General features: G+C 35.1%; 1 protein-coding gene across 5 annotated transcripts in view; it reads right to left on the bottom strand.

Annotated features, from left to right (window-relative positions):
- Nucleotides 1-9170: 9170 nt before the first annotated feature.
- LOC132279629 (BEACH domain-containing protein B) overlaps nt 9171-16901 on the bottom strand; it is a 146646-nt gene continuing 138915 nt past the window's right edge. For 4 of the 5 annotated variants that reach the window (XM_059781655.1, XM_059781653.1, XM_059781654.1 and 1 more), the window contains exon 41: nt 9171-10030. The gene's annotated coding sequence lies outside the window, so the exon portion shown is untranslated. Of the gene's footprint in view, nt 10047-16901 lie in introns of all 5 variants that reach the window. The other variant, XM_059781656.1, reaches the window with a different exon arrangement.

Raw genomic sequence — 16901 nt, forward strand, 5'->3', positions numbered from 1 at the left:
GAAGGAAGAGATTGACCCTTAAAAGGGACGGTATTTACGAGGTTTACCCTCTAGGTCAATGGAAGAGAAGACATTTTGTCATTTAGAGGGTGCAAAACATAGAAGGTTAATTTAAATGACATCTTTATCGCCTTCAAATATTTTTTAAAAATAACTATCATTTAAATTTATTTTTATTCTTCCGTCACATTTCCATTAAAAGACAATTTTGTTCTTAATTTTTTAATTCTATTTATTCCTAAATATCAAGTTACTTAAATACCTATTATACCCTTATTATTAAAACCACGTATCACCACCACCTGTATACCCGCCAATACACGAATACGATGAAAAAATAACGTATATAATATAATATATATATATATATATATATATATATATATATATATAACATAAGAAACAATAAAGATATATAATATGATTTGTAAATTTATAAAATATTTAGTGATATTTTAATCTTTTAATCTAATTATTTAAGTTAAAGAGTTATTTTGACAAAATTAAAAAATATTTAAATCATTTTACATTGTGTCAAAATTATGCAAGTAACGATTGGGGTGTGAGTGAAAAATGAAACAAAAATTTGTAATACCACTAATAGTTATTTTTAAAAGATGTTTGAAGGTGATATTTGACCAAACCTGATCATGTGTTAGTGAAATTAACTAAAAAATAAAAATAAAAAATTTTTGGAACCACTAATATATATATATATATATATATATATATATATAACATTATAAAAAGTAAGTGTGAGTCGTGGAAAGACTTGTTTTATATTCTCATTATAAAAAATGACAGCTACACCAGCCATATTATTGATCCACGGTTATCATAATCGTGAAATTTTTTTTATCTTGCACACAACGCCAGAAATGGATCCAATTGCAATTTTGTATAACATAATTTGATGAAGATGATTTTTTTTTTTTTAGTGAATTTTATTAAATGTTATAAGACCATTTAGCATGAGTAATGATTTATTTATAAATTCTAAGTCATTGATTTGATTAAAAAGAGTTGAGTAATTTTATATTTTTACTAAATCAATAACTACTCCATTGAATAACTCTCTCTACTTTTTCTCTCTTTTCTTTCTACCCTTTTTGCCGCTTTCAACTTCGTCTTCCCCAATTGATTTTCTTCCTGCTCCCTTTCATGGGAGTGGGGAGGTGCCGTTAAAATCTACATGTAATAATAAGTTCGCTTTATGGATAGTTTTCACACCGTTTTTACTATTATTTTACTAGATCTATACCTGTTTGGCTTATTTCCGGCTAGTCCAAGTGGATCGGTTGTTTTCTCTCCGGCTAGATCTCAGATTTATGTTGATTTTTGTTATCATCGACTTGTGAATGTAATTTTGAAACTGTTGCCTTGATGATGGCCTGACCTTTGGGTCACTCCCGTTACTGCTATTCTCCCTTGGTGGTTTCCGTTGTTTTTCTCAACAAATTTGGAGCTTGGTCTTTATTTTTCTTATTTTGTTTCATGATTTGTATGTCTTTTTCGTATACTGTCTTTTAGATGCCGAATGCTGTTTTTTTATTGGCAGGTAAAAATATATATATATAATAAAATAATTACTCATAGATTTAAGAATGAAGGTTAAAAGAATAAATAAAATACATTAAAAATATATATAATACAAGTCAAAGGAACTCTTCCATGCTTTTAACATTCTAAAATAAATTAATACATATTAATGTTAAAGTTTATAATTATTAATTAAACATATAAAAGTAGCTTGTAGTATTTTGTTAGAGGGTATGTTTTTCAAGTAACTGGTCAATATGTAAAAATCATACATGGTTTTCCAAAAGAAAAATCATTAAATATATTTTTAGTATCTTTATTGACATAAATGAACTAACTGGCGTGTTTATTTGGGTGTGGTGTAGCAGGAGAAGAAATCAATGATCGACCCTCCCGGTCTATTCGTCGAAAAATTTCCGGTTCAACCATGGGTAAAACTTAATAACTCTAGTAGCTTAGAGAAACCTTTAATCCTATTTTAATAGGAGTGGCTTGGGGAGATCTTTAATATTATTTTATTACATTGTTTTTGTTACGAGGTTTCATAATCGCGCTTCGGAATCGAACCGAATCAATCTTTTTTAGTTGGATTCCAATGTTCAACTATTTTAATTTTAATATCAATTTTTTTAGAAACCGTTGAGATCTGTTTTTAATAATTTGGCTTGGAACTGTAACAAATTGAACCACTTGCACACCTAATGGAAAGTTTTGGTAGAGTGCTCCAAAAATTTTGCAAAAAAAAATAAAAATAAAGATAAAGTAATTGAAAGGACACATATTGAAATTGAGTTTAAAGAGATTTAGGTCAGTTTGGTTTAGTTATCAGAGAATAATTTTTTAATTTTTGAGTACTGAAAAAAAAAAATGTACAAAAAAATGTTTAATTGTCAATTTTTGAAAATTATTATTTTTTTTTTGAAAATTCAATTTAAAACAACATATGTTTTCATAGAACCATCTATTAGAGTTTTCAAAACAATTTTTTTTTTTTTCAAAGTTATTAGAGAATTATTTTGAATAGCAAACCAAGCAAGCCCTAAGCTTTCTAATCAGAGTAAATGAAAATCCAAGAAAGTTTATAATATTTATATTTTAATTACTTATATTGCAATTGAATAATCTAATCGAAAGTTCTAACCCATAAATGTTTAGACATAGCAAATATAAAATTATGTCTAAACATTTATAAAATTATGCAATAAATTGCAAATATAATTTATGATTTTCATCCTTATAATTCCTAGTTAACTCCTATCATTGCATCAAATAACAGTATACCAAAAAAAACACTTTGATGATTAAATTTGATTTGCATGATATGATTCTAATTATTATTTTTTCTCTCATGTTTTGGAATAAAATTTGAGGAGTACTAGTTGCGCATGTAAAACACATGTTATTGAAAATAATAATAATAATAATAAAAGAAATAGGGTATTTAGAGATTACTTCATTAGCAATTAGGTTTGCAAATAAATTGAACTTTCTACTGTTGAGTAGCACATTCCAGAAAGATGCTATTTAAGAAAGGGGAGTTGGAAGAAATTTTGCTTTTGGAGGTCCAAACTAGAACTTAGGACTGGGCACGGATTGGATCGGTTCGGTTTTGGGTAAAATTCAAACCAATTCGATCTTCACGGATTGGCTAAATCTGAAACCGAGCTGATCCGTGGGGATTCTCATTCCGAACCAAACCGATCCGTAAAATAATAGATTGGTTCGGTTCGGTTCTCACGGATTGGGTCTGACACAACTTAGAAAACTGAAATTAGAGGCAAAATACTTTTATTGTCTTAGTCATGCATGAATTTAAAGGGAAAAAGAGGATCTGTTATTGTTAACTCTGTTTCGAAATACTGATTTTTGTTTGAGTCATGCATGAATTTCTAAAGAATATACATATTAATAAATGGGCTATGAAAATGACAAAGTAGAACTGAAACTAAGTGACGAGATGGAGCAATCAAGATTTTTTTCCAGAAAGAGAAGAACAAAAATTCATAGAAGAAAATAATGAAAAACTTATGAACTCACTGGAAATTAAATTTAGATGAAAAGGAAATAATCGGCCGGTGTAAATTAGAGATGCTTACTTGTGTGGGTTCCATAAGAGACCGAGAGTATTGGGTAACCCGAGAAGAGTGGGCTTGTGGGATCAGATGAGACTTGATGAGAGGCCAGAGACGCATGCAAATGAAATGAATATAAAAACTAAAAAGTGTAAAACACTAAGCCACAAAGTAGTAAAGCATCTGGGTTCGTAAAACAATAAAACTTTTGAAAACTTAATGATTAAAGAAAACAAAAACATCAATAATGTATTTAGCATATATTGTATACTATATATGTTATATAATATATGTATATTAGTTCTACAGATTGGCCACGGATCAGTTTACGGATCGGTTCGGTTTTTTCAGCACCCAATCTGTTAACCGATCCGATCACTACAAATTACTAATTTTTCAATCCATCATCGAAGCACGACACTAGAAAACCAAACTGATCCGCACGGATCGGATCGGTTCGGTTTAATAGATTGACGGATTATTTGAACTATGTACTTAAAAACTCAAAAATTTATAAATCAATCGTAATATAATTTGTTTATAATATTTAGTCTTATTATATTTATTGAGAAAAATATAATTCAAATAATTAGAAAAATACAACCAAAATAAATAGAGATGGAACTTTGCTTGGACACACGAATAAAAAATAAAAAATAAAAGAAGAAGAAAGAAAAAGAAAAATGAAAAATATTGTTAAACAATTAATTTTCCTTTAACAATTTGATTTCAATTTGGGAAAGATAGATATATCATTATTCCCTTGACGAATGACGACTGATTAAAATAGAGAAATACACCCTTTTAACTAAATAAAATCACAATTATTACGAACAATACAGAGAAGCATTTATTTATTTATTTATTTTTAAACTTTTAATAACTCGTGGAGTACTTGTAAAATTTATCATTTAAAAAGTCTCTACTAAAAAATAAAAATATTAGCATATATTTTATCATAGTTGTTATTGGCAATTTTTGCCATTTTCGTACTATACTAATTTAGCCTTTTCATCTTCTCAGTGTTCTAAAGGCTCACATATGGATATTAGCATGTAATTTAAGATAACATTTATTTTCCCTCCAATATCAGTGAGGAAGAGTTCCCTATCATTAGGGTTTCCTAACAGGTTTAGGGTTTCCTTGCCGCCTTCGAGGTTTTTTTCGTGCCAGTGTTTTCTTGTATCCATCGAGTGTTGTGAGATCGGCTCATCCGATCTGTTGTGGTTGCTCTTTCGGTTGGTTCTTACCTTCTTTTCTAGTCTTTGTTTTTCCTTTTCCTTTTTGTGGGGATAGGTTGGGATTATGTCTCTGCGTTCCTTGTTGTCTGTTTCTCTTTTCATTCTCTAAAATTTGGTGTTCTGTTGTTCGCGATTTGGGTGTGTCGATTGGGTATTGAGCTCACCTCTCTTTGATATGTCTTCATTTGGGTGTTATTCTAGATTTTGACTTACTATTAGCAAACTTTTAGTTATGTGGAAAATTTGGTAGTGCTCTATTTCATTCTTCTGTCTTTTCTCGTTTGATTTGTTCCTTCTCGTGGCTGGTTCAACTGGTGGTCTGCTTTGGGTTGTTTCTTGTTTTTTTGGATGCCGATGGTTATTGTATCTACGCGTTGGAGAGCCTTTCACCTGGGATGTGATCGACATTGAGTGCTGTTCTATTTGGGTCCGTTTCTTCCAATCTTTGGTCTCAATTGGAACTAGCTTTGGATTGGCGATCCCATTTCGAAACTGTTGCATTGTCGAGCTTGGTGTTGCGATCGATGATGGTTTCGTTTACTTTCTTTTTGGTTTGTTTGTTGCACCATGATCACCGGTGGGACGCATGGTTTGCCTGTTACTATGTCGACTTGTCGGCTTTTTGGGTTGTTTCCTCCTTGGTGGGCCGACTTTCAGCTGATGTCATGGATGCCGTTTTGCCAAGATTTTCTGGATGATTTGTTTGGATTGCTATAGGGCCTGCATATTGATTTCGTTCTTAAGGCAGTGCTACAACTGATGTCATTGCTGATCTGTTTGGCTTGCTGTGGGGCCCGACTCTTGACTTAGCTCTATGGTTGTATAAGGTGGTGCTGCACCTATTTTCTTTAGGTATGGCTTTTGCTATTGATCATTCTTATCTATTCTGTCTTTGTATGACATGTATGGTTCAGATTGTTTGGCGTAATGGCTACGCCTTTGTTATGGCCGCTTTAGGTCTTATATATCATTTTTATGTTGCTATCTGTGTTCCACTTTCTTTCTGCTCTTGGGTTCTTTTCTTCCTTGGGTCTTTCCTTTTCTTTTTGTCTTCCTTTTTAGTTTCTTTTCTGTTTGTTTTTAACTGGGTGGGAAGACTTCCATGGGGGGTTGTGGGTTCCATTGTGTTCTTTTGTTGGAATCTTGTTTTTAGGATGGTGATGGAAGCCAATATTCTGGCCCAATTTCGTGGTATGACGTTGACCCAGAAGGAACATGAGCCTATTCAGCTGTTGGTGGATGATATTGCCCAAAGTGATCAGATGTGTCGATCGAGTTTATTTGCGAAGTTGTGGGCCTCTAAAACTACCACTTTGGCAGCGGCTAAGTTTACCTTTGGTAAACTATTTAATAAATTATGGCCAAAAGATAAGTAGTAGGAGCCTATTGCCAAAAGGTTACAAATTTTTAAGGTGGCGCGAAATTTATTTCAGCTGAGTATCTCGGATGCTTCTATTCGATAGCGTATCTTGGATAGATGTCCATGGCTTTTTGATGGACATTTGGTGGTGATTAAAGAGTGGGAGGAAGGTTTATTACGGTCTGATGTTCCATTTCAAGTATCTCCTTTCTGGATCTAACTCTTTGATGTGCATGCTAATCTTCTGTCAGAGAAAGTTGGGCACTAAATCGCTTCTTCCTTTGGTCGCTGTATAAAAGTCGAATTGCGGGATAAAAGGGTGACTGAAGGGAAGGAGTTGGTGGGAACTGATAGTCGAGTCCTTTGGCTTAGGGTGGAGATGGATATTACGCAGCCTTTTAGGCGTCATATCCTTCTTACCAGTCCAATGGGTGAGGAGTCACAGGTGCAAGTTCACTATGAAAAGTTGCCCTTTTTTTGTTTTGCATGTGGGATTATAAGTTATCAATGAAAATCTTGTCCGAATGGGCTTTCTGTGGGTCCTGAGGATCTTAAGGAGTGTGGGACTTGGTTGGGGGTGGATGATTTCTTGGGGAAAGACCTTTGGAGTATGGATAGAGATGGGGTGGAGTCGGTTAGTGATGGGTCTCGAAAAAATTGGTTGTATCTGGAAGACGGGGATACTGATCATGAGGATGGTCTTGCAGGGTCTAAATCTTCTTCTCTGTTTCGTTAGATTCCTACTTGGGAAGGTTATCAATTTGGTTTGCATGCTAGTGGTCTGGGTTTTATTTTGGGGGAGAAATCAGGTAATGAGGTGGTTGCTCTTTCAAGTGTCAGTGGACAGTCATGCCTGGTTGGAGGTAATGGTCTTAGAGAATTTTTAGGTGGTCCAATCGGAGTTGTGTTATGGGATCAGGATGTTGGGAAGGGTGAAGTTGGTGGGTCTTTTGGTTTTCCTGTCTTGCAACTGGATGGTGGTATTATTCCAGTCTCCTCGTCGCAGAGTCACGTGGTGTTAGTGCAAAATGAGGAGTTTTTGGCTTCGGATCCAGTCCCTTCTCCTATTAAAGGTCGGATCCTTCCTTTGCAAAGGTGGGATAAATTATCTAAAGGCTGGAAGAAAGCTAAAAGCCGTGTCAAACCAGTGTTTGGGTCTACTTCTGATTCCTCTGCCACTTTTCAGAGCCAAGGTTCTTCCCCGGCTAGAAAAGGTCGCAAACGCCGCCAATCCATCTTTGGCGCATGGGCGAGGTGAAAAAAAACTTAAGGCTGTGGTTGCCAATACAGTGGAACAGACAGTGGCCATGAATGTTGTTGGTGGTGAGGTTGGGTTGAAATCTGAATCCTCTGGAAAGTCTGGGGCTCACCTGACAGAGTCATATAATTAATAATCTTCTCAGTCTTTTGCTAATCAGCTAGCATTACTTGTGGGGGCTAGTACTCCCACAGTTACTGACACCTTTTAACCCTTGTTATTGTCAAGACTGTGATCTTGGCATGGGTGTTAGTTTCTGTAGCTAGTTTTTGTTTTTTGCTGTTGTATGTGGTTCTTGTATGGATGTTGTAGTTTGATCCTTGCCTATAGATGCCGTATGGCGCTTTTCTTGCTAGGTTAAAAAAAAAAAAAAAAAAAATTTATGATAACATTTTATAAACATCGTCCAACACTAATGTCTAATAAATGGTTCACGTATCTTTAATAAACATTTCTCCTTTTGTTCTAGTTTTAGATCACAAGCAAATTTGCGGACCCAAAATAATGTCTTAGCATTGAATTTTTTTATATGGTCCAAGACTATATGGTTTCCATTAATCACAACCCGACATGCAAGTAAAAAACTAAATAAAGTTGACACATTTGTTTGTGTGTTAGGTTGTGGCTAACCGAGACGATATAATAATTTTCCAATCCCATCTCTCTCCCATTCCTTCTCCCTCTCCCATATAACAAAACAATCAAACAATTCTCCATTTCCTCTCCCTTTCTTCCTTCCTATGGTATTTCGTTATACATGTTAACCAGTCTCAATGGAGAAAATTTTAAAAGAGTAATACTATAATGAGAACCCTTTCATAACAAGAGATATGAACTCTCCTTATTTAACTATTGAATTGAAACAATATTTTTTTAAAATTTGTAAAAAGTTAAATAATTTATTTAATAAATCTCTTAATTCATAGGTTAAATCTAGAGAGAGTCTGTCGTTATAATATTACTCTTTTTGAAAATAAATTATAAGTCCGACCCATATTTTTTGTGTCATGTATCCACGACAGTGTAGACCCTTCACAACTATTCCATCAAATGTAAACGAATTTACGTGAATCAGAGAACGTTTGCAGTGTTTGGTTTAACTGTATAGATAGATGATACTCAGCATTGGTTGAAAGTCCAGATTTATGTTGAAGTAGTTGCTCTCCACCACATCAGTCCTATTTAGATTTACCAGGTTTAGAATGGGTTGTCAAGTTATAGACAAGTTCAACGCCTGAATTGCAGTAAACCAACCTTAACTACCCAAACCCTAAACTTTTTATTTTTATTTTTATTTTTATTTTTTTGGTTCCAAATAACTCTTTCAACTTTGTAGAAACTGTCATATTACACCCCTGAACTAGATAGCCGTCCCCTAGGGAATTTTACCAGTAATTATCTGGTGGATGTGGAATGGGACTTCATGTGTCCGGTGGTAAATTACTGGGTGCTCTAAAAAACCCAACACCATCATGACCAAAAAAAAAAAAAAAAATCCCTAGATAGCCGCCTTGCACACACACTTCAGGATGAAGCTTTAATGATCTAATTCCCGTGGATAGGCATTCATGACATATTGATCCAATTATAGCGAACACCACCACTATGGCACGATCAATTATTTGAAAGCGTAGACATCTGTAACATTATAAACTACAATATGTAAGCATCATAAAATTTAACTTCCAAGTCCACTTACAAAAAGTGAAAATGAAAATAAATACATTATAATGAGTCAATGAAATCTGCAGTCTCAAGTGAAGCAATCTGCACGCTGTAGCTGAACCGAACCAAATATAAAACTGCCACAGGTTGTGCTACTCTGACAGAAAGATCTTACAAATAGACAGTTCAACACAATAACGCAGTTTTCAAAGTCACCGCCCTCAATCAAAACCGATAAATCTGTTCAACTCTAATGATCAGAATATCATTTCCAATCTACAAACAACAAAGGAAGGGCAAGAAAGAGAGGAAATAACTCATTCAATACCCCATATGCAAAGAACATGATTTTTTTTGAAGATCAGAACGATCATTACAGATCTTTGGATGAAAAAATTTCTATTCAATACAGGAGGTGTTCCATCTATACAATGTTCTTTTTTATTTTCTTCTTCTTCTATTTGGTTGGGAGGGAGGTGGGTGGTTAATCTCACTATTAAGAAAGGCAAAGAGAAGCTGAAATACAGCCTAGATAATGCACAACATTTCTGATCTAACCTTACAAGAATGTAATGTACATGAATCTAGTGACGTCTGGTTCCCCCAACAGCCAACCTCAATGCTGTTGAGAAAAGTGAATTTGAATGGTGGCATTTCTCCGATCTTTATCCCGACTTTTCTGGGAGAAAAAGCACCTGCAAACATGTTCTGGATGGTATATACTGCCATTTGAAGAAGTTTTAAGTATGTTTCGTCTTTCTGAAGTGCCGCCGATGGAGCTGTTTGTATCTTTTAATTGTCGTCATTCACAAAGCATGTCAGAGCTGACGTCTCGACAGAAAGGAGATTGAGGGTCTAAACAACATCTCCAGATGTGATGGCACAAATTAATATTCTGCATTTTTAGCAGACTCCATGTAAGAAAAAGAAAAATACAGAACAGTGAGAAAATTCCAGGCATTTACTGAAAGCATCATACAGTGAACTGCATTTTGCATTATGCCATGGCACGTATACTTCATTCAAGAATAAAGAACAAATACAGACACCTAAATAACTATGGCTTAAATTTGGATTCTATAATACATAAGATATCATTATTGCCAATGCAAAATAATTCACTATTTTTCTTTAAATAAAATGTGTAGGAAAGCTTAGTTGAATTTGACTATGCTTCTAGGATGATTGATATCCAGATTAGCTGAAGTGTCCCAAAGGAATAATTGTTTCTGTCAGGTATAATCAATCTGTTCTCAAGTTGCTTGGTTGTCATGAAACCAGTTAACGATACAATTGTTTGCTCAGAGAGCAGGAAACATATGCTTCCTGGCAGGAGTGACAAGGTAGATCACTAAGGTCGCAATGAGGTAAAAACAATTTTCGGCGATTTGATTATTATTATTTATTTAAATAAACTCCAATTAGGCCATAAAAATCATATTAACAATCAGATGGAGAAGGATTCATTCACCGACATTACTAGACTTGTAATGACAAGGGTAGTGATAAGTCTACATTGGAGGTAACACAACATAGGTGATTCTTACGTAAGAGTATGGAACATAGGATTTTAAATTGGATTTTAAGTGTTAGGACCGTCTCCTTGAGGGTTTTTTCATTGCAATTTCCACATAAATTTGAGTCTCTTTACTTAATTGCTTGATGCTGATTGTGGATAATGAATGATCATCTAAACGAAAAATAATTTATTGAAGTTCGAAAAAACAATATTTTTCCACATGAACAGATCATTTTAAACATGTGAGATGACAACTAATATCTAGAAGGAAGTTGGTAAATGATCACTTAGGCAAGTTCTAGGTTGAGAGAAACCGGCTAAGAGGGGTTAAGAATAAGGATCTTATAATGATGGCAAAACCTCTATATGAAAGAGGATTGCATAGTCAAGGAATATTTTCTCTGTTATTGAGAACCTCTATTGTACATTATATTAAAAGATCAATTTTATGTTAACTCGCAACACATACTAATCCATAACTGAAGGGCATATTGACCGGTGCAAAATTTTTGGACCTCTCATACCAAGCAAGTTTCAGCCAACCATGCAACTGGGTCAATGTTGGTCAGGAGACACCATACAGCTTTCAGCTACTCAAACGTTTTATGGGCATTGAATTGATGAGGAAATTAGATTAACATTTTAGGGTGATAAAGAATAGCAGACTGTTGGGCACAGCGGAAGCAATACAAGACAAAGAAATAAAACAATCACAAAAAACAAAAGATATACGTGGTTCACCTAAACTTAGGGCTACGTCAACGAATGAGGAGATGGTACTATAATCACGTAAAGATATTACAACGAAAGAGAATATTGAACACCAGATCGTGTACACAAACTCTTGCTCCAGGGTAGGGTGACAGATACCCGAGCCTTAACATCAGTGCTTTTAAGCTCTTAGAGAGGGTGTAACTTTAATATTTAAATCCTTCAACACCCCTCATGTGTGGTATTCTTTTTGATCCAACACGTGTTTCAATTTTTAATTATTAGGGTGACGGTGAGGTTTGAACTTGAGACATTTGGCTCTCATACCATGTTAACTACATCTACTCTAAAACCTTAAACCCTTAGAGAGGGTGTAACTTTAATATTTATACCCTTAACATACCAATCAAATAAAACATATTAGCATAACTAACACAAGTAGAAAATAATAGACACAGTTGTATCAAAATAAAGAAGGATTAAATAAAATTCCTAAATCAAAGAAAAAAAGGGGCTAGGGAGGACGTGCCTCCCAGGCCTGAACTCTCTCCGTCCCTGTATATAAAGAGTGTTATGACAAACGTAGTGAATCCAAGAACAAATCAAGAAACGTAGTAGAAAAGTAAACACCACACATAAAGAACACAAAGATTTAGTGTGGTTCGGCAAAGCCTATATCCACGGTGGAGATTTGGCGAAAGTTTTCACTATGTGAAAAATAAGAAATTAAAAGTTTCAGCCCCCCAAACCCTAGCTCTTGCTCTCTCTCTCTCTTTGCGATTTTCAGTCTCAATAATTCCACTCTAAAACCCTAAGTGCCCTTATATATCGGGCTACAAGAGAGTATTAAATAGGGTCAATGACCCGCAAGCAAAAAAACCGGGTCACAGCTCACTCAACGCGATCCGAAACCAAATTCGGGCCACAACATCACATAAAGACCTCAAGGTTCTCTCATGAAAACATAAACAATAAATACAAAAATAAACTCTAAACACACGCTATTAAGAGATCATATAAATATTTAGAAAACATTTCTCTTTTCATCATCTACATCTTGTATTAGATGACGAGTTATTATTAAAGTGTTAATTATCATCTTGTGGATTTTACATCGTCATTGACACTGAAATAACACAACCTAGACGACTAGTGGCTCAGAATGAAATCACCAGAGAAGCAGAATTGTGAACGGGAATGCAGTTGACTAGTAGATAGAGTGCCTGAAGACTTTTAGGGAAAAGTTTGGATTATTCTGTGTCAGAGGGTAACTAGGGGATTCATGGAGTACAATCTATTAACCTAGGTTGGGTTTTTGAGTTTTTCACGTAAAAATCGTGCGCTCTGCTGTAGTTGCATGATTTATTTGTTTATGCTCTCTATACCTAACTGATAATTATTGCTGCGTTCAAGCTATAACTAAGATGATTTGCAAATCAGTTATTGTCAATCTATTCACCAATCTAAAACTATTTGGGGCCAAACACTTATTGTCCCTCTTTTTGTTGTATCTTTGCTCAACATAAATACACACTAGTTATATCAAATGCAAAGAGATATTTTACCATTTGAAGCTATTTTTTATTTTTATTTTTATTTTTATTTTTTTGCGAAAATAATGGGTGGAATTACATGGGGACTAGGGGTGCATTCCACCTCCCAAACTTTTGAAAAACCCTAATAAATGGGTCCCTTATCAAAAGTGAGTTTCAAAATACGAAATTGATTTAAATCGTAGTTCCCCAAAGCCAATAAATAAACCTAAGTTTGGGCCTTTTAGGTAAGTAAGACTTATGTTGACAAATTTCGTAAAACAAATTCGAGTTGGTAATTTTGTTTTAATTTTTAACTTAGTTAAATTGTTCAAAACTTGATTACTATTAGTTACCTAAAAAAGGTAGAAGGTTGAATTCATGCTACATTCAAGGGAATCTAGGTTAACATTCGTTGACAAGGGTATAAAGGTAATTCGACAAACTGATGCACTCACCATTTAGGGTTCATACACAGCATAATTAGGGTTTCTTCCGAGTTCAATCTTATTTTGATTCCCTAAAATGTTTTAAACATGCATGACATGTTCTGGAAACTACTATTTTGAAAAATTTCAAAGTATAACCTGCAGAAGCATTTGAAGGATTGAGGTATTGATCAAAGACTTCTCAAGAGATGTCGATGGATCAACATCAAATTTAATAAATTGAGCTGTTCAAACCAGCAGTTTCCAAGTTTGTTTCAAACTCTGCTAAAAACTTAATCCGTCTTTACTACTTGGCCGCCTATAAATACCTAACACTAGGGCAGATTAATATACAAGAAGAAGAACATTATATACATCATATTGGGAGCAGATTTCTGTGAGTTTTAGAGTGCATCACTCTCTCTCTCACATTTATCATCTGCATTATTTGGTGAGTGACTTCATATGTGTTGAAATCCATTGTTGCATACTAAAAAGATTAGTTCAACAATACAATTTAATCCACAACCAGATTGACACTTGGACGACTAGTGGCTAAGACCGAATTCCACTAGAGAAGCAGATTCATAAGGACCAACCACTATTGATGGGCGGAAGAGCTGCCAGAGACTTATTAGAGGGAAAGTTTGGACTCTTCTGTGTCAAGGAGTTAACTAGGAGATTTTCGAAGTAAGGCTTGTTAACTTAGAGAAGAAATATGACATAGAAGAAAGAGAAGAGAAATATGTAAAAGGTATGAATGAGATGAATCACTCATTCACAACTCTAGTATTTATAGATAAAAGAGCACATGCTCATATTACAAGAAAGAAAATTAAATCAAATCACAACATATTCTATGGCTAGACATATGCGTAATTAAAGTCAAACTCTATGATTCGTGGCTATCAAATCTCTGCTAATATGGTAAGTCATTCCATAAATCATGGCTATCATATCTGCAAATACTCCCCCTCAAGTTGGTGTGTGGATATTTGAAACGCCTAACTTGGACAATGTATTCTCAAACAGAATCTTGTTGATGCCTTTTATAAGAATGTCTGCAAGGTGAGGAGTGCAAAATTTGACTAGCGATGATTTTCTCTAAAATGAAGTGCCAATCAACAAATCAAGGTGTCTCCCCAGACCACAAACAACAAACAATGTCTCCTCGGACCATTTCCCTTCACACATATTTTTAAAATATGTAGATAAAAGAATCAACAATGTCTCCTTAGACCATTCCCCTTCATACATATGCTTAAACAATGTAGATGAAAGACTTAACAATGTCTCCTTAGACCATAAAAAGCAACCATGTCTCCTCAAACCATTTCCGAAATGGGTGGTGCTGAACTCACAATGCCCTCATTGAGGCCAGACCACCCGGATGGGCGATATCTCCTTAGACTATTCTCGAATGAATGGTACTGAACTTGCAATGCCCTCATTGCATTCAGACCACCCTGGCTCTGATATTGTTGAAATATCTGTATTATTATTATTATTATTATTTTTATTAGTTGTTTTCAACCTTTTATTAGGTGTTTTATGTAAGATCCCTATTATCATGGGATCACGTAGATAAGATCCCCATAATCATGGGATCACGCAGATTTTGGCATATTTCCTATTTTTCTTTGATTTGGTTTCTTTCTTTATATCCTATTCTTGTATATAAATATAGCTCTTGGCTCTCAGTTTGAGTAAGCTAAAACCCAAAAATACTACTTTTTGGTATCAGAGCAAAACAAAAACCTTTAGGTGACCCCTTGGGTAACTCTCTGTTTTTTACTCCCTTTTTTGGAGAATTCCTTTAGGTTTTTTATGACCTAAGGGCCCTTCTGGTATTTTTTTTCTTTGTGGGCTGCCGGTGTTTGTTCAGCAGCATATTTGGAGGAAAGTGCCGATTTTTCTGGCCTTGTTTTTTTCTCTTTCCTCCTGCTTTAACGTGTGGACCAGCCTTATTTTGGTACTATGACTGATTCTAGTAGCCAAAAGGACACTTTATCCTTGGTCCAACATACTTTATCTTCGGCACATCATACTCCGGCACAACAGGTTACTAGTGTGCTCTTAAATGGGCGCAACTTCGTATCTTGGTCTCGTTCTCTTCAACTCTATATTGGAGGGAAAGGGAAAACTGGTTGGCTTTTGGGTTTGGTTAAGGAACCAGAAAAGACGGATACTAAATATATTGCATGGGACATGGACAGGTGCACTATTCTGGGTTGGATCTTCAACTCAATGGAGGAGCGTATCTATAATATGTTCATGTTTCACACTTCTATTTTTCGTCAGTGGCAAGCCCTTAACAAGATGCATGCCCATTCCCGCAATGACGCTCGTATCTTTGAACTTTATCGGGAGATTGCTCATGCATCTTAGGAGACACTCAAGCTGTCAATATCAGGGTATTTTGGGTACCTCCAGTCTAGGTGGGAAGATTAGCACAGTATGAACCTCTCTCCGATTTCTCTGAAGAAGCTACAACTCTTTTGGTCAAGAGACTAGACTGCCAGTATACCTACCAGTTTTTGATGGGTTTACGATCTGAGTATGATGCTCTTAGTGTTGTCAAGGGCTTATTTGTTATTAATTATATAATGTTGGGGCTTATGTGTAATTTTTGAAACTTGTTATTATAAATATAATGTGGTGAAAGTATCCTTTCATTCTCTCTCTCTTTGCACATCTCTTTCTTTTTTTCTCTCATCCGCTTTCTTCTCTTTTTCTTCTTCTTCTTTATCACTTACTTTTGATTTGATTATATCTTGAAGTCAACATGGTATCAGAGCATGGTTTGTAAAGCTCTAGGTTTGTAGTTGAAACCCTTAGGCAACTTTGTGTAAACCCTAGTGGGTGTGAAGGGTTTTGAAGAGATTCCAAGATGGGATTTGTTTGCAAGGAAGTAGAGTTAATCACATCCACAAGTCGTGTTTTTTTTTTGTGTTCGCGGGGTTCTGCAACAACGGCTTTTTCTTTGTCGTTCGTGATTCTGGTATTGTCTACTTTGTTGCTTTCTAGGATTTGTGTGGGGAGTGTGTGGTCACTTTTTTATGCATCTCAGAAGCCAGTAATCTTTTTAGTTGAAGTTTGTGTGTTAGAGAGGTGGTTCTCTACGTATTTTGTTGTTGTATACCCAGAACTTGTTTGATAAAATGTCTGGCTCAGAGGTGACTTCAAAAGAAGCTGGGTCTTCTCCTAGTTCGAGTCCAGTATTGGGACGTAGTAGTGATCACCATCCAGGCCTTTGTATTACAATTGTTAGGCTGGATGAGACGAACAATATGGAGTGGGCTCAATCTGCTCGTATGCATATCACTGGTTGTAGGATGATCGACCATATTGAAGGGACTGTCACGTATCCCTCCAAGAGCGATCCTGAATTTAAAGAGCGGAGTGCAAATAATGCACTAGTTATGACGTGGTTGTTGCAGTCCATGCAGCCACATATCAACAAAGGGTTTCTGTTTGTGAAAACAGCTAAAGAGCTATGGACGGTTGTGGAAGAGACGTATTCCTCGGTTGGTAATTTAGCAAAACTGTATGAACTCCAACAACAAATTTCAAGAT

This window comes from Cornus florida, unplaced genomic scaffold (assembly GCF_030987335.1).
Source record: "Cornus florida cultivar Cherokee Brave unplaced genomic scaffold, ASM3098733v1 CherokeeBrave_3.0.0_Hap2_Chr10, whole genome shotgun sequence".
NCBI classification, from domain to species: Eukaryota; Viridiplantae; Streptophyta; class Magnoliopsida; order Cornales; family Cornaceae; genus Cornus; species Cornus florida.